The 14,815-nt window shown below is 47.7% G+C and overlaps 1 long non-coding RNA gene across 1 annotated transcript; it reads left to right on the top strand.

Moving 5' to 3' along the window:
* The first annotated feature begins 344 nt into the window (after window positions 1-344).
* On the top strand, window positions 345-1,510 carry LOC128791512 (uncharacterized). Its single transcript, XR_008432062.1, has 2 exons — window positions 345-1,200; window positions 1,295-1,510. It is a non-coding gene; the product is annotated as an uncharacterized LOC128791512 (long non-coding RNA).
* The last annotated feature ends 13,305 nt before the right edge of the window (window positions 1,511-14,815 follow it).

Here is a 14,815-nt window from a genome sequence, read left to right as displayed (position 1 = left end):
GTGCCACCTCCAGCCCTTCCTGGGACACCTCCAGGGATGGGCACTCCAGAGCTCCCTGGGCAGCCCCTGCCAAGGCCTGAGCACCCTTTCCATGCAGAAATTCCTGCTGCTGTCCAAGCTGAGCCTCCCCTGGCACAGCTTGAGGCCGTTTCCCCTTGGCCTGTCCCTGTCCCCTGGCAGCAGAGCCCGACCCCCCCTGGCTGTCCCCTCCTGGCAGGGGTTGTGCAGAGCCACAAGGTCCCCCCTGAGCCTCCTTTTCTCCAGGCTGAGCCCCTTTCCAGCTCCCTCAGCTGCTCCTGGGGCTCCAGCCCCTTCCCCAGCTCCGTTCTCTTCCCTGGCCACGCTCCAGCCCCTCCAGGGCTCTCTGGCTGGGAGGGCCCAGAACTGGACACAGCCCTCGGGGTCCCTCAGCAGGGCCAGCCCAGGGGACGGGCCCTGCCCTGGGCCTGTGGCCACCCCATGGCTGGCACAGCCCAGGGGCCATTGGCCTCGTGCCCCCCTGGGCACCCCCGGGCTCCTGTCCAGCCCTGGCACAGCCCTCAGGGCCTTTCCCGACGGGCCCTTTCCAGCCCCTCTGCCCAGCCTGGAGCTGCAGGGCCTGGGGTGACCCCAGGGCAGGACCTGGCACTTGCTGAACCTCAGCCCATGGATCCAGCCTGTCCTGATCCCTCTGCAGAGCTTCCTGCCCTCCAGCCAGCCTGGTGCTGTATGTGAAGTTACTGAGGGCACCCTTGGTAACTCTCACACTGAAGTCTGTCCCCTGCACTCACTCTGGTTTTGGCTCTTTTATATTGCGCAGTTTTTATGCTGCCCAGGCAGTGTGGCTTGCAAACAAAACATATCATCCATTTGTACTTTTGGAAAGGTTTTGTCCCACCCAAAGCCAGGCTGAGGCTGGTAGCAAACACAGCTTTGCAGAGGAAATATGTTGTTGTGCTTCCAGCTCTGCCAAGGGCTCAGCTGATCCTGTGTTTCAGAGCACAGATTCCAGTAATGGGAATGAAGCAGCAGTCAGTCATCGGGCTCTCTCTTTTAGCAGTGTTAGCAATTACACCACAAAAAGCAGTTGAACAGAAAGAGGCATTCAGCTGGGGCTAGCTGAGTCTCAATCTTTTGTCTGGAAAATCCTTAACATCCCCATTGAGGACTGGAGTAACAAATTAAAAACTTTTGTCTGCTTGCCCCTCCAAATCAGCGCATGTCAGTAACACTGTGATCGTGGATAAAGGAAAAGGAAGTTGTGGGCTGGCTTCACCATTCATTAAGATAAAGTCATTTACTCTTCTTTACACAGGGTTGGAATGGGCTGTGCAACAGTGCTTGGGGCATGGATCTGGACACAGCAGGGGTGAAGAAAGGGTGCTGCCATGTCCTGCTTTGGGAATGACTTTGAGTCCTGTGCTGAATGCAGAAAGCTATGAAAAACATCTTATTTTCTTTATGTGTGCATGGAGAATCCACTCAAACTCAAAATTAAACAATAAATGGGATGTTTTACCCCTCTTCAGGATCCTTGGTGTTTGCAGGTCTTTGGTTACAGAGCGGTCAAAGCCAAACCTTTCCTGGCAGCAACAGGGATGCACGATGGCCCCTGACCCCAGACTGCAGCTGGGGGGCTCAGGGTGGGTGTGGGGTAGCACACTTTCCATGGAATCACACAGTCACAGAATCATTGTGGTTGGAAAAGGCCTCCAAGGTCTCCAACATTTGATGGCACACCACCATGCCCACTAAGGCAGCTGCCCCAGGACAGACACTGGGAGGGTTTAGGAACCTCCCTGAAACAGCCCGTGAATGAGGGACCAGTGTAACACTGAATGGAAGAGATGGGAAAGCTTCCTGTGAAGCAAAACTCAAACACCTTCCTTTGAAGGCAACTCAAATTCATGTTTGACAGGTAAACTCAAATTCCTGTTTGACAGGGAAAATAGTGTTTTTCTGTTTTCAAGTTTTCTGTGTTGTGGCTGAGGAAACAAACCTCTGTGCACAGAAACAAGCTCCACGTGGGAGGTGCTGCCTGATAATATGGTCAAACCCCAGCAGTTTTCTCCTTGCTTTCTGTGGGAGGTTACAGGGGCTGTGGTGGTTTTGTTGAAGGCACTGGTCTGTTCTGGAGCCATGAACTGAAGCTTTACAGTTTCACAAGCAGCAGGGTCTCCTTTTTAATCACTGTTTTAATGTCTTGGGAAACAATGCTGTGTAGAATGGAGCTCTTATTTCTCTTGGCTTTCTTGATATCTACCCCGATTGAATGTCTGTTTGTTTCATTCCTGTCAGGATAAAATCTCTTATTTTTGGCAGATTCCCCATGCTGGAATTCACTTTTGCAGTTGATACTTTAATGGTGAATGGCTGCAAATCCATTTTGTAAAACATTTTACTCAAAATGCCAGGCTAATAATTTACTGTGCTCGTCATTGGATCTTTTTTTGCTTAGGCACTCCCTGCACTTCTTGAGCTGTGGATGTGAAATAAGCTTCAGTGAAATTTGGCAGGATGTGAGCTGCAACATTAGTTGTACGAGGTGTTAGCACCCAAACCCATCATTTGGGAAGTTCCAGTGCCTCTCCTCCCTAAGGTACTGTTACACGTTCTCTACATGAACACAGGCACCTTTGTGGAAAATGTTCTTCAGTAGACCCACAATCCGTGACTGTCGAATAAATTCACTTGTGAACTGATTCTGTGTAAAAAGGGAGTGTTATACCCATTTATCATAATGAGAGGAATTCCTTAAGCACTATGGAGAACAGCCACCTACAATTATCACTCAGTAATTTAAAATGCCAGTTGCTTTCCTTTCTGACACAGAAAATATATGTCTATGCATGCAGTAAAGGTACTTAATGATCACATGCTGCATTAACAGGATAGGAAAATTAATCCCATCCAATATAAAAGTATAAATATCATTAGCTGAACCAAGATGAATGTGACGTTCTTGTTGAGTGATTCTATTTTTGGGAAATCACGGGGTTGGAATAAGATTAAAATAAAAAAGAGGTGACACTTGGCTCTTCTAACTAACTGTAAAATACTCCCTTTTCCACTAAGGGTTTGCAGCTTGTTCCTTTCATAAAGCCTCTGGTTTAGTCTCTCTATAATTTCAGCTGAGAAAAGCTCCAGGGCAGACCCTCTGACTACAAACTGTGGAGTGACAGGACAAGGGGGAGTAGGTGTAGATCAGCTATTAGGAAGAAATCCTTCCCTGGGAGGGTGGGCAGGCCCTGGCACAGGGTGCCCAGAGGAGCTGTGGCTGCCCCTGGATCCCTGGAGGTGTCCAAAGGCAGGTTGGACAGGGCTTGGAGCAGCTGGAACAGTGGAAGGTGTCCCTGCCCATGGCAGGGGGTGGAATGAGATGAGCTTTAAAGTCCCTTCCAACCCTAACCATTCTGTGATTCTATGTAACCAATGTTGCTTATTTTTGTAGAACAAGTTTACAAAGCAGCTCAGCTTGTGCCACCCTAAACATTTCCCCTGACCTCCAAGACTACTTAAACTTCTCATAAGGTAAAATTCATTCAGTTGGACTTAGCCAAAGCTGTTGTTTATCTCATGGAAGATTTTAAAAGCCAATCTGTTCCCTCTGTTGGTGTATTTTTACTCTGATTTAAATAGACACAGAACAAAGCACTTGTGGTCTGTGTGTTCAATGGGCTGTGTGTTTAAAGATCCTGCACTGCCTTTTCTGGTCCTACCAATGCTGCTGCTGGCAGCCTGAATATCCTTTTGCAGCTTCTGTTGTATTATAAATCTTCCTGCTAATGAACAAGGCTGTTCCTCAGAGTTTATTTAACCAGGAGAAATGCTGGTTGCATTTGAAGCTATCTCACCATTATGATTTTAAGCCCCCAGGTACTGTGCACAAGGAAAACACACTTTGCAAAAGCTTGATCCCACCAGCCAGGGTCCGAGATTTCCTCCTGGAGGCTCTGACTCCTGATGCACGTTGGCATTTGGCTGCTGAGGCAGCAGAGTCAGGGAACCCATTCCAGCACATGTGGTTGGAACAAGGGCTCATTCATCCCCAGGAATAACTTTGAACTGACACAGGAAGTCAGCGCTTCTCCCTGCTCAAGGAAGCCAGCTAATTCTTTCAAGGCCTTATTTTTAGCTGGAGATAACCATGGGCTGTTAAACACCCAGAGAAGCTGCTAGGAAGCCCTGTGGCACCAGGAGAGTCCTGCTGCAGCAGCTCTGTGTTCCATATGGGCCTCCGCATCTGACTCCTCCTGCCCATTCCTGTGGGGACTACACCTGCACAACAGCCCCCATGGCATGGAGATAATAAAGTGGGGTTTGACAGAAGCCAGAGAAGAACCTTTCTAAGGTAACAGACACTATATATAAATATATATGGGTTCCTTTGCTGCTGCCAAGCAGATCAAGGCAGGAGGCAATCCCACCCATGCTCCCCTTGGCCTGGGGAGAAGGGTTCAGCGAATCAAAGGCAGGATTTGGCCCACTGATGTGTTTGGATACAGTAGGTAGCAGATCTTAAGTGGAGAAAAATGTTCTTTAATCAGTATCTTTTACTCTATCACCATTAACTCTGTCATGCTAATACAGTGTTACTGATTAAAGCTCCTGAGCTTCCCTGTAATAGTCCTGAATTACTGTCAGGATAATGAGATTTCCATTTTTTCCATTTCTAAACGTCCTGTTCGTACCATCCAAATCACATCTGCATTCATGAACATACCCAACAGGAATTATTCTCCCTTCCTGCACCAAAGATATCACACCACACTCAGCTGGAACTAGCTTTCCCCTGGTTTAGTGCTTGGTTCAGGACTAATATTGTCAGCCCTGGGGTATTGCTGCTGTGTATTTAAACAGGCATTGAAGGACATTTTCAACTCTTGGTCCCTTAGCTGAGGGACATGGGCTACTGGGTGACAGCAGATAAATTATTTGTGCTTATTAATCATGTCTAATAAATCCTCCTTGCACCAAGGGTGCTCCTTCAGTGGTGATAATCACACCCAGTGATGGTTGGGCATGGAAGTCAAATTGCTGCTGCAGAAAGAATTGTTTCCAGCCAGGACAAAGGCAACAGACAATGGCAGTGCCACCAGAAAAGCGAGAGCAACAAAGGGAATTGTGGTAAGTATATTTCTTTCTCTCTTAGGATTTTTTTATAGAGGTGTAGAGAGAGAAAGAAAGAGAAAACAGTTTTTATTTTTGTTGTTTGGTTTTTTAAATGTGGAATGTGCTTGGAGAATTTTTTACCTGGGGTGATTGCTTGATTGGATTCTGGTGAAGATTGTTTGAGCCTGATGGCCAATCCAGCCCACCTGTGGCTGGACTCTCGGGAACAGGATCACGAGTTGTTAGTTAGATATGGTAGTTAGAAAAGTAGGTATGCAGTTTTAGTATCTTCCTTTATATAGTATATGAATGTATTATAACATAGTTATAATAAAGAAATCATTCAGCCTTCTGAACTAGAGTCATACATCACCATTTCTTCCCATTGGGTTCGCCTGCATTTTACAATAGGGAATAATGGCCAGGAGGTCTGACAGTGAAGCCACCACACTGGCAGTGGCATTTGATACAGCCCTGTGACAATCCCCAGCTCCAAATCTGGACTCCAGCACAGCCCATCTAACAAGAAGCACTTCAGCCACTTACAGCTTGTTTTAGGGTGAGGCTGCTGTGTTAACCTGAGCTTTGCGTGGCTCTCACTATGCCATCTCCACAATCTGCATTTTTATCCAAAAAACTCAGGGCAGCCTCTCCCTTTGCTGGCTGCCAGGTCACCTGGGTGTCACAGCACCTTCCAGGACAAAGCCAAAGCATTGGCTGACTCAAGGGGCTTCAGATTTCATGTTGTTCCAGCCATCTCATTCCAAACCAAGAGCAAAACTAATATTTACAATTGTATTGTTATCAATTAAAATATTGACAAATTTATGTTACAAATATATTGACATCTACTTTGCACAAACAACAGGGTTTGGTGACATGAATCTTACACCTTGTTCAAGCCCCTAGGTTGTTCTGGAGTTTCATTATTCAGCCCCCTGTTCCACTGTTCCTCTTGTATAACTTCAGGTACCCAATTGAAATCAACTTGATTTTGTATGGTTCTCTCATTAGAATATGGGGAGACAAAGCATAAAAGATAATAGCAATCTCTAAGAAAAACCCAGCAAAATACCAGTTAACAATCATTCCTTGGCATGAAAGCAAAATCACATTATGATCTGGAAGAAGAAAGTGCAAATAGGATTTCAATGGATAAATACAATAATGGTTACCATTGTCATGCAAGAGCAAAATTCCAGGAACAGCTGAGTACAAATTAGTATTCTTTTCTTCCATCTAGAAGTACTTACAGCCAAAGAAGTGGATCCTGCAAATAGAACACATTAGATCCTTCTGGGCTCCCACTGATGGTTTCCCAAAGCAGAAAAGATTAAGTTAATAGCACAAACATGGGCAAGGTCTAAAGGCATCAATAAACACATAACATAGTATTTTTTGCAGTTATTCTTAGATCAAAATTTAGTTAATGTTTTTTAATACAACTCCTGAACTTGCTTCAAAGGTATGTGATGAGATGAGTTCCAGGGAAAGAGCAGAACAACGGAAGTTTTCAGCCCAGATAAGCTAAAGTTAAGGTAAAATCTATTTGCAATACCCACTGCTAAGCAATTAATTGTTCACCATGACTCTCATTTATTGAATAATTTTATAGATTGATAACTGAGGAGAAAAGCAGAAATCACAGCAAAACTTTGTTTGCTCTGATTTCTGATGTATTAAACATTAAAAAGATGGTGGCTGTTATTAGTTTCCCTAGCTGTAAGTTACCCTAAGATTGGATCCGAGCTAATACAATTTCAAGGAAACATTCTCTGCTGTGATCTCCAAACAGAGGCCAAACACACGTTACACATCCTCTTTTATGCTCCTCACAATATTAGCCCAATTTGCAGAACAAACATATTCAACCCTCAGCCCTCGGGCCGTGACCCGTGAATAACACCGCTAATGGGATTGTGCTCCACACAAAACTCCCACTGGATTTGATGGGAGCTGCTCCACCTCCCACCTTCTTCCCACACACCCTCTGCCATCCTCTCCTCTGCGGCCCGGGAGAGGGAGGTCTGAGCCCCAGCAGTGCCTGAGGCACCAAGTTGCTTTGAGCTGCCTTTGTTTCTTTAGCAGAGGTGGAAATGACATTTTTTTTGCAGTTATAAATTGTGTGGCCACGCTGAAGGGGTCCAGGCTCAGCAGGAGTGAGGAGGTTGTATCATTCTGAGTTTTCTATGGCTTATACTGCTCTGCAATCCCACTCAAGTAACTGTTCTCTAGCTCCACTTGGACTTGGGTGTTAAATCTTCAAGTTACCAACATTTGCCATCAAAATGAGAACCTTATCATCAGCTTCTCCCCTTGTTTCCTTTCTTCCTAAAAGCAGCACCAGGTTATTGTATCCAGAGGCTGTTGCAGGGAAAATTGTAGAAGCCCTGAAGCTGGGAAAATGTTTGATGCTCATCCTCACATGGAGAACCTGATGCCCTCAAGGTTTATTTGATTGTATATATTCATCAAGCTGGTAAAAGGATATCCACCTGTTTTATCTGATGTTTCCTTGAAAGGATACAAGGGTCCAGACAGAGATTTATTCTGTTTTAAGGACAGAATCATAGAAAACCGAGAGTTGGAAGGGACCCACAGGGATCATCAAGCCCAGCTTCTGACCCTGCACAGACACCCCAGTAGTCTCACCCTGTGCCTGGGAGGGCTGTCCAAACACTTCTGGAGCTCGGGCAGCCTTGGGGCTGTGCCCATTCCCTGGGGAGCCTGGTCAGTGCCCCAGCACCCTCTGGGGGAAGTACCTTTCCCTAACAACAGATCCTTAATTTCCCTTGCCTGATGCATAACAGCAGCAGTGTTGGGAAGGGAGCTCTGGAGATCTCCACTCCAGGGCAAGACTATTGCCTGCAATCAATCAGGACAATGAAAATATCTATTATTATTATTATTATTATTATTATTATTATTATTGGTATTGGTATTGTTGTTGTTGTTATCATCATCATCAAAAGAAGGTTGATTTATAGACCTTATGCTAATTTGAGGAATGGAGCTGGCTTGGGGACACAGGGCACAAATCACTAGGCAGCTTTAGGCACTGAGTTCAACATGATAACTGCTAAACCCACTTAGCAGAGGCTCATTCTGACGTTAGTCCTGTTATCAGAGCTGCAGTCACTGGGAACAGGAGTTTGTTTTTAAAATACAGATAGTTTTCTTCCTTTGGTCTGGCTTCAAAGGCTACTGCTGCCCCTGCAGGGAAAACTGAGAAAATCCAATTTGGGAATGAAACTCGTGCCCTCCCCGGGTGCCAGCACAACAGGAGCACAGAATCCCCAAACCTTTTCTTGGCAATGGCAGCTCCCAAAATCACATGAGGTGAAAGACAAATAGAGAGTGTGATATGAAAAAGTCTCCAGGATGGGATCCCAGGACTAAGCAGGAAGGAGAGCTGCCACTGGTGACTGCAACATCTCTGGGCTCAGCAGAAAACCACACAGAGCTTCACTGGGAGCCTCCAGGTATCCTTTTGCTCCTGCCCCATGGGCACCATGGAGGTGACATGGTCTGGAGCTCAGTGGTCTGGCACAGGGGGACAACCAGGTTTTCCTGGGTCTCCAAAGGAGGTGACTTGAAGATGATCTGGAGGCATCATCCTGCTTGTCAACTTGACATCAGGTTAACGGGGGGGGGGGCATTTCCTCCTGTTCTGCACTGGGGAGGCCATGGCTGGGCACTGGGACCAGTTTGGGCTCCAAGGCATCTCCAAAGCAAAGCGAGCCTGGGGACACCCTGGCAGGGGTGGGTGGCAGCCAGGGAAAGCAAGGAGAGGCTGTGGGAGGCAGGCTTCCACAGCCAGAGAAGAGGATGGGGCAAAGGGGTCCGGTGGCCTCTCCTTCTGCTCAGAGACATCTTGGGGACATTTGGGATGGGCTCTGCTCGGCGAGGCACGGCTGCATCATGGGAAGCCCCAGCCAGTCCCAAGGAAACAATTCTTATTCTTACAAATTCACTGTTAGCCCCTTGCCTCAAGAAATCTGCCTCTTCCCAGCCTCTGCCATGCTGTAAGCTCAGCCCTGAGCACTGGCAAAGCTATTCCCTCCTGTTTTCCCAGGATTTCAGCATGTTGTTTGCAGAATGAACCTGCTGGCAAAGTGAATACGGGGAGCATCCCGCAAGGTAATCTCTCTTGAAAGCCTGGAGCTAATCAGGCTTCCCTGAGTCACTGCAGAGCCACAGCACTGCTAAAATCCCACCTTGGTGCTGCTGATTTCCCAGAGCAAGGCTTTCTTCTCCCGCTCCTGCCTGGAGAGGTAACTGAGTTTTAATGACTCCATAATTAATGCCTTTTGGGCTGCTGGACCTGCCCGAGCACGCAGGCTCTGTCTGCAGGGAGGAGGATGCAGCAGGGCCGGCTCCAGTCCAGGCTCAGCTGAGCCCTGCTGCTGTGTCTGGAAAACCCTTTTGGGGATAAGTACAGTTTTTCCAAGGAAACAGGCATGCCAGGACATGCAGCACAGCAACGATCCACATCCACTTCAATGTTTATTTATTCACAGTTTATGTAAGGGGTGGGGGGGAAAAGGCTTTTGGGATGAGCTGTGCTGGCATCGTGAGAAAAACCAAAGGGCTGCAGCACGTGAGGTATTGTTTTGGTAGGAGTTTCAAAGCAAATCAGATCCAAACTCCTGCCACAGCAGGAGCACAGAGATAATGGCCCCTTGGAGCTGCTGCTGTCCCTGTCACCTTGTACCACCTGTGACCCTCCGACATGGAGACCGTGGCACCGTGCCCTCCTTGTTGACTCAGCAAGAGGGCTGCAAAGCACATGCTGGTGTTGAAGGGGGTTGTTAAGAACACCCTGCTCCATGAATGGGTGCTGAGGAGCATTGCCAGCCCGGGAACGCCTGGCGGGTTTTGACAAGCCTGGTCAGGAGCAGGCGCTCGCTCCTTGGGAGAGGAGGTAGTGCTGGAGCCAGAGACGAGCAGGAAAGGGGCTGAGGGAGCCACCATTCTCAGAAAATACAGCACTTTCTGGAAACTGCTTTTTTCCCCTAAGAGGAGAAGCAAACCCTGTTAGCAGCAAGGGAAAGAGGGAGGAGAATATCTGCCCGGGATGCTGGAGAAGCTAGCTCGCTGAAGGGGCCAGGAGCGGGGATATCTGCAGCGGGACACCTGGAATCGTCAGCTCCATCCTGCTCCCAGCCCCATGGCTACTCATCATCTCCAGCCCATCTGGGAGCTGCAGCTTTTATCCCAGAGCGGTGTTTTGGGATCCTCTGTCGCCCTTTCATTATCCCACGGGAAATGCCTAGCACGGTGCTAAAGGAAATGCTGTATGGATCCACTGAAGGCATGGAATGGTGCTGCCCTGGGCTGTCCTGTTTCTAGACCTGAAGCCCAGGGACACATCCAGTCCCCAGGTCCCTGGGGAGAGCAGTGCCCAGCCCAGCCAGGACACTCTGCTTCCAGAGGGATGTTCTGGCAAGGCAATGACAGCCTGTGCCCCTGGAAAACCCACCAGTCCCATCTAGAGAACTGCTGGCTTGCTTTCCCCTTGGAATTGCCTTGACTTCCTTCTTTTACCGTCTTCCACACTTCATTTTTCTCTCTTCTTCTTTTTAAATGGGGAAATGTTTTTGCCCTCCCTTCATTAAGAGTTTCTCCTTTGACTTCCAATTTTGACGCATTTCCCCCAGACATGTGCTATTTTAATCAGAAGCAATCAGCCATTAAAGCCAGATTAATTAAAGAAATGAGTTTACGTAGTTTCCTAATGATCTGAAACAATCCTGCATTTATAATGCTATTTGTCTGCAACCATCACTGCTTAATATCCCTGATCAGAGAGAATGACGCCACCTCACCATTAATCACTGCCTGAATAACAAAGTAGCTGCATTGGAATCTCCTGCATCCTTTGGAAACAAGGATTTTGGTCTCTTTTCCCATTTATCCTGCAGCTAACAGCCCTGCCCTGCAGTTCCATAAAGCCACAGCATGTGGATTCACTGTGCTTCTTGCTTGACTCCATTCACCATGTATTTAATTCTGATTTTTTTTTTTTTTTTTTTTTTTTTTTTTTTTTTTTTGCTCTGCTGCCTTATTCTGAACAGCCCTTGCTACCATCAGGGGACAGGGACAAAGCCCTGTGGGACTCTACACATTTGGAGTAACGACCTCTCTGTCTGTTTCTATTTCTAAGGCTTTTAAAATCATCACAGTCAGTACAAACCCATCAAACATCAGGGTTTGGTGTGAAGACGCTGAATTAATGATTTCATATGGGGTCAAAATGATACCAAAATGATATCTCAAAGACACTGAGCTGATGGTGCTGTTTGGTGTAAATGGTGTCATGGATAAAGGCACTAAATGAATGATGCAACCCACAAAAATGATGTCATAAATACCATCAGTGAGGAAATGATGTCATCAGGGATGGCATAAATGATGGGTACAGGGTCCTTGCTGCCCTCAAAGAAGGACCCTTAGTGAGTGAGGTAAGATGAAGGTAATTGAAATTTTACTAGTTTAATATTAGTTCATTAATACACTGTCAGCGTGCTAATAGTCAACATACCTTTCTAAATAAAAATAGCTCTTCCATTGGAACATCATCAATTTATGGATTATTGATCAATGCCTAATGACTGTGACCTATTAGCATTTCACTGTTGATCCACTCACATTGATTCTGATTTATCAATTTATTCAAAGCTCCAGCCAAGAAACCCCCAGCTGAGCTCATCCATGGGCAGGGACACCTTCCAGGGCTCCAAGCCCCATCCAACCTGGCCTTGGTGCTGGCACACTCTTGGAATCTCCCCCACACTTGGGGGTTGGTTGTAGCCAGGCAGGAAATGCTGTTTTCAGTGGCTCAGCAGGATTAAGCCCAGGCAGCAGCCGGGGACAGCTATTCCTAAGTCTCTTGGATGGCCCTTTGTCATTCCCAACAGGGAGGTCAGGCTCCCAGGGAAGCAATTTGCACAGCTTCAGGTTCGCATTATCTGCCAGAAAACGCCCATCCTGGGGGAGCAACCCCGGAAAGGGGGGATTTATTGTACGAGGGAAGTGTCAACAACATTAATCCTATTAGAGCATTGTGAGACTGGATGGCAAGAAACCATAGCCAGGAAGGAAACAGCGCCCTGCTGAAAAGCAGGAACCCCTTAACCCTCCCCCTGTCCTGATGGCATTGCACAAGGGGAGCAAATGGAAAGATAAATTCCAATTGGGATTGCCAAGCCCTCCAAAGGCTCCACGGCCCCAGGGGAGATGCACCAGTACCCCCAAAAGCCTTCCCTATTCCTAAACTCTTCCTGGTTTCCTCTTCCTCATGCAGGCCAGCCTGAACAACCCAGGGAAAACCAGAACAAAGCTGCCAGTATTAGATCTACTCACAAATAAATCCCTCCTGAGGGATGAGAGAATCAAAGCTGTTGGCATCTGGTGTCCCCAGCACCACGCTCCTGAATTTCTCCAGAACCCTTCTCCAAAGCCATTCTCTTCCATCTGCATTTCCCCTCTTAACTACCAAACAGTTTGCACAGGGTGAAAGCTGCTGCCTGGATCTTGAGGTCAAACAAAACTTGTCCACTCTTCACCCGCACTGATGAAAATCTGTGAGGAGCTGCAGGTCACAGCAGACATTAAATAACTTCCAAGCAGGCTCTAAATTTGCATTTTATTACACAGAGAATTTTCTCTCAGAATGGCTCAACTCCATTTTTAGAAGGTGCAGGACTGACAGCTCTTTACAGAGGCCCAGGACACCATTGTGTTTCACCTGTCCCAGTGCATAAATTACTATTTATTCAAGCTTAATTCTTAGTTTTGCTTGGGTAATGTCTGCAATCACTTGTTGATTGGGATAAGTCACGAGGGTTTTTTTCAGATTTTGTTTCGTTTACGTGCCAAGATCAGCAAAACATGTCTCTTGCTCAGTGTTACTGAAACACACCGGTACATCCAGTCCCTCCCATGTGTGTTATCATCCTCCCAAGCCTGGGACAGGGGGAGCTGGATGTGTGGCTCTGCTATCTCCACAATCTCCTGGCTGGAAAAATGCCTGAAATACTGGAAAAGTTTTAATCAGACCTTGCAGATCTTCCCAGGCTGGGGAACAGCCCTGCAGGGAACCAGGCTCAGCACAAGCAGGAACCCCTCTGTGGGCACCAGGAAAGGATTTTGACCTTTTGGATGGAAAAAACCCAGTTTTGTATATTAGAAGTCACAGTTTATGAAGTGCAAGGTTTGAAATGGGTGTTAGTGGTCACAGAACAAAATTTGAGCATCTTTCTTCCTGGGGATGGTGACACCCAGGGGTTGCTCCTAAGCTGAATTGTCCTGTGAGTTTATTTTAACAGATTTTATTAGTAACAGCTGACTTCTCACATCTCCAGAGCTGACAGAGAACTGAAGCCCAATGGCCAGTAGAGCTCCTGCAGAGGGAAATAAAGGCAGGTAGCAGAGTTTGCTCTAACACCCTGCACTCTGCTTTTGGGGATCTTGGACAGGACGTGTTCATCCCAGTCCAGGATCACAAGGGAATTCTCCCCAATATCCCATCTAACCCTGCCCTCTGGCAGTGGGAAGCCATTTCCCCTTATCCTAGCACTAAATGCTCTTCTAAAAAGTCCCTCTCCGTCTTCCCTGTAGGTTTCCTTTAGGTACTGGAAAACTACCAGATGGATTTAGGAGCTCTCACACCCTGCTACACCTCAGCTCCTTGGAGCAAGCTACACTGATGTCAGAATTTAATATTTTGGGAGTGCTACATATGCTCAGATGGTTTCAGGATGGCTTCTTTGGGGCCACACCTTGAGGGCTGTGGAGGGCTGTGTCCAGTTCTGGGCCCTCCCGGCCAGAGAGCCCTGGAGGGGCTGGAGCGTGGCCAGGAAAGGGAACGGAGCTGGGGAAGGGGCTGGAGCCCCAGGAGCAGCTGAGGGAGCTGGAAAGGGGCTCAGCCTGGAGAAAAGGAGGCTCAGGGGGGACCTTGTGGCTCTGCACAACTCCTGCCAGGAGGGGACAGCCAGGGGGGGTCAGGCTCTGCTGCCAGGGGACAGGGACAGGCCAAGGGGAAACGGCCTCAAGCTGTGCCAGGGGAGGCTCAGCTTGGACAGCAGCAGGAATTCCTGCATGGAAAGGGTGCTCAGGCCTTGGCAGGGGCTGCCCAGGGAGCTTTGGAGTGCCCATCCCTGGAGGTGTCCCAGGAAGGGCTGGAGGTGGCACTCAGTGCTCTGGGCTGGGGACAAGGTGAGCACTGGGCACAGCTGGCACTCCATGGGCTGGGAGGGATTTGCCAGCCTCAGTGGTTCTGTGATTGTGATAAACTGTGGTAACTTGTTTGTTCATCAAAAGAATTAGAATATTAAAGGAGGAAATATAAAAATTAAAGTATAAGGGACTGGCCTGCTTGTTAGGAGATAGGGGAGGACAATAAAAAAGCAACTGGTACAAACCGCAAGGCTATAGACATATTGCAAAACCGCAAGATCACAAGTATGATTAATCACCATATAGGGAGCTTTTCGTAGCTTTTTTGCAGACACAGGCTAAGGACGTTGGGGGATGGCCGGAGCTGATTATGAAATCAGCGACCACCAGGCAACAGCCACCGGACTAGACAACGTAGGAGTGCTCCGGGTACGCCCATCACTGTCAGGAGCCGATTGTGAAATCAGCGATCACCTGCCTCGACACAACGCAGACACGACGCAGAGAGATGCTCAAGCTACGCACACCGCTATCGCAAGAGACA

Source organism: Vidua chalybeata, chromosome 8 (genome assembly GCF_026979565.1).
Source record: "Vidua chalybeata isolate OUT-0048 chromosome 8, bVidCha1 merged haplotype, whole genome shotgun sequence".
In the NCBI taxonomy this organism is placed as follows: Eukaryota; Metazoa; Chordata; class Aves; order Passeriformes; family Viduidae; genus Vidua; species Vidua chalybeata.
Note: the sequence above shows the minus strand (reverse complement) of the source record. Positions and strands in the feature narration are given on the sequence as shown.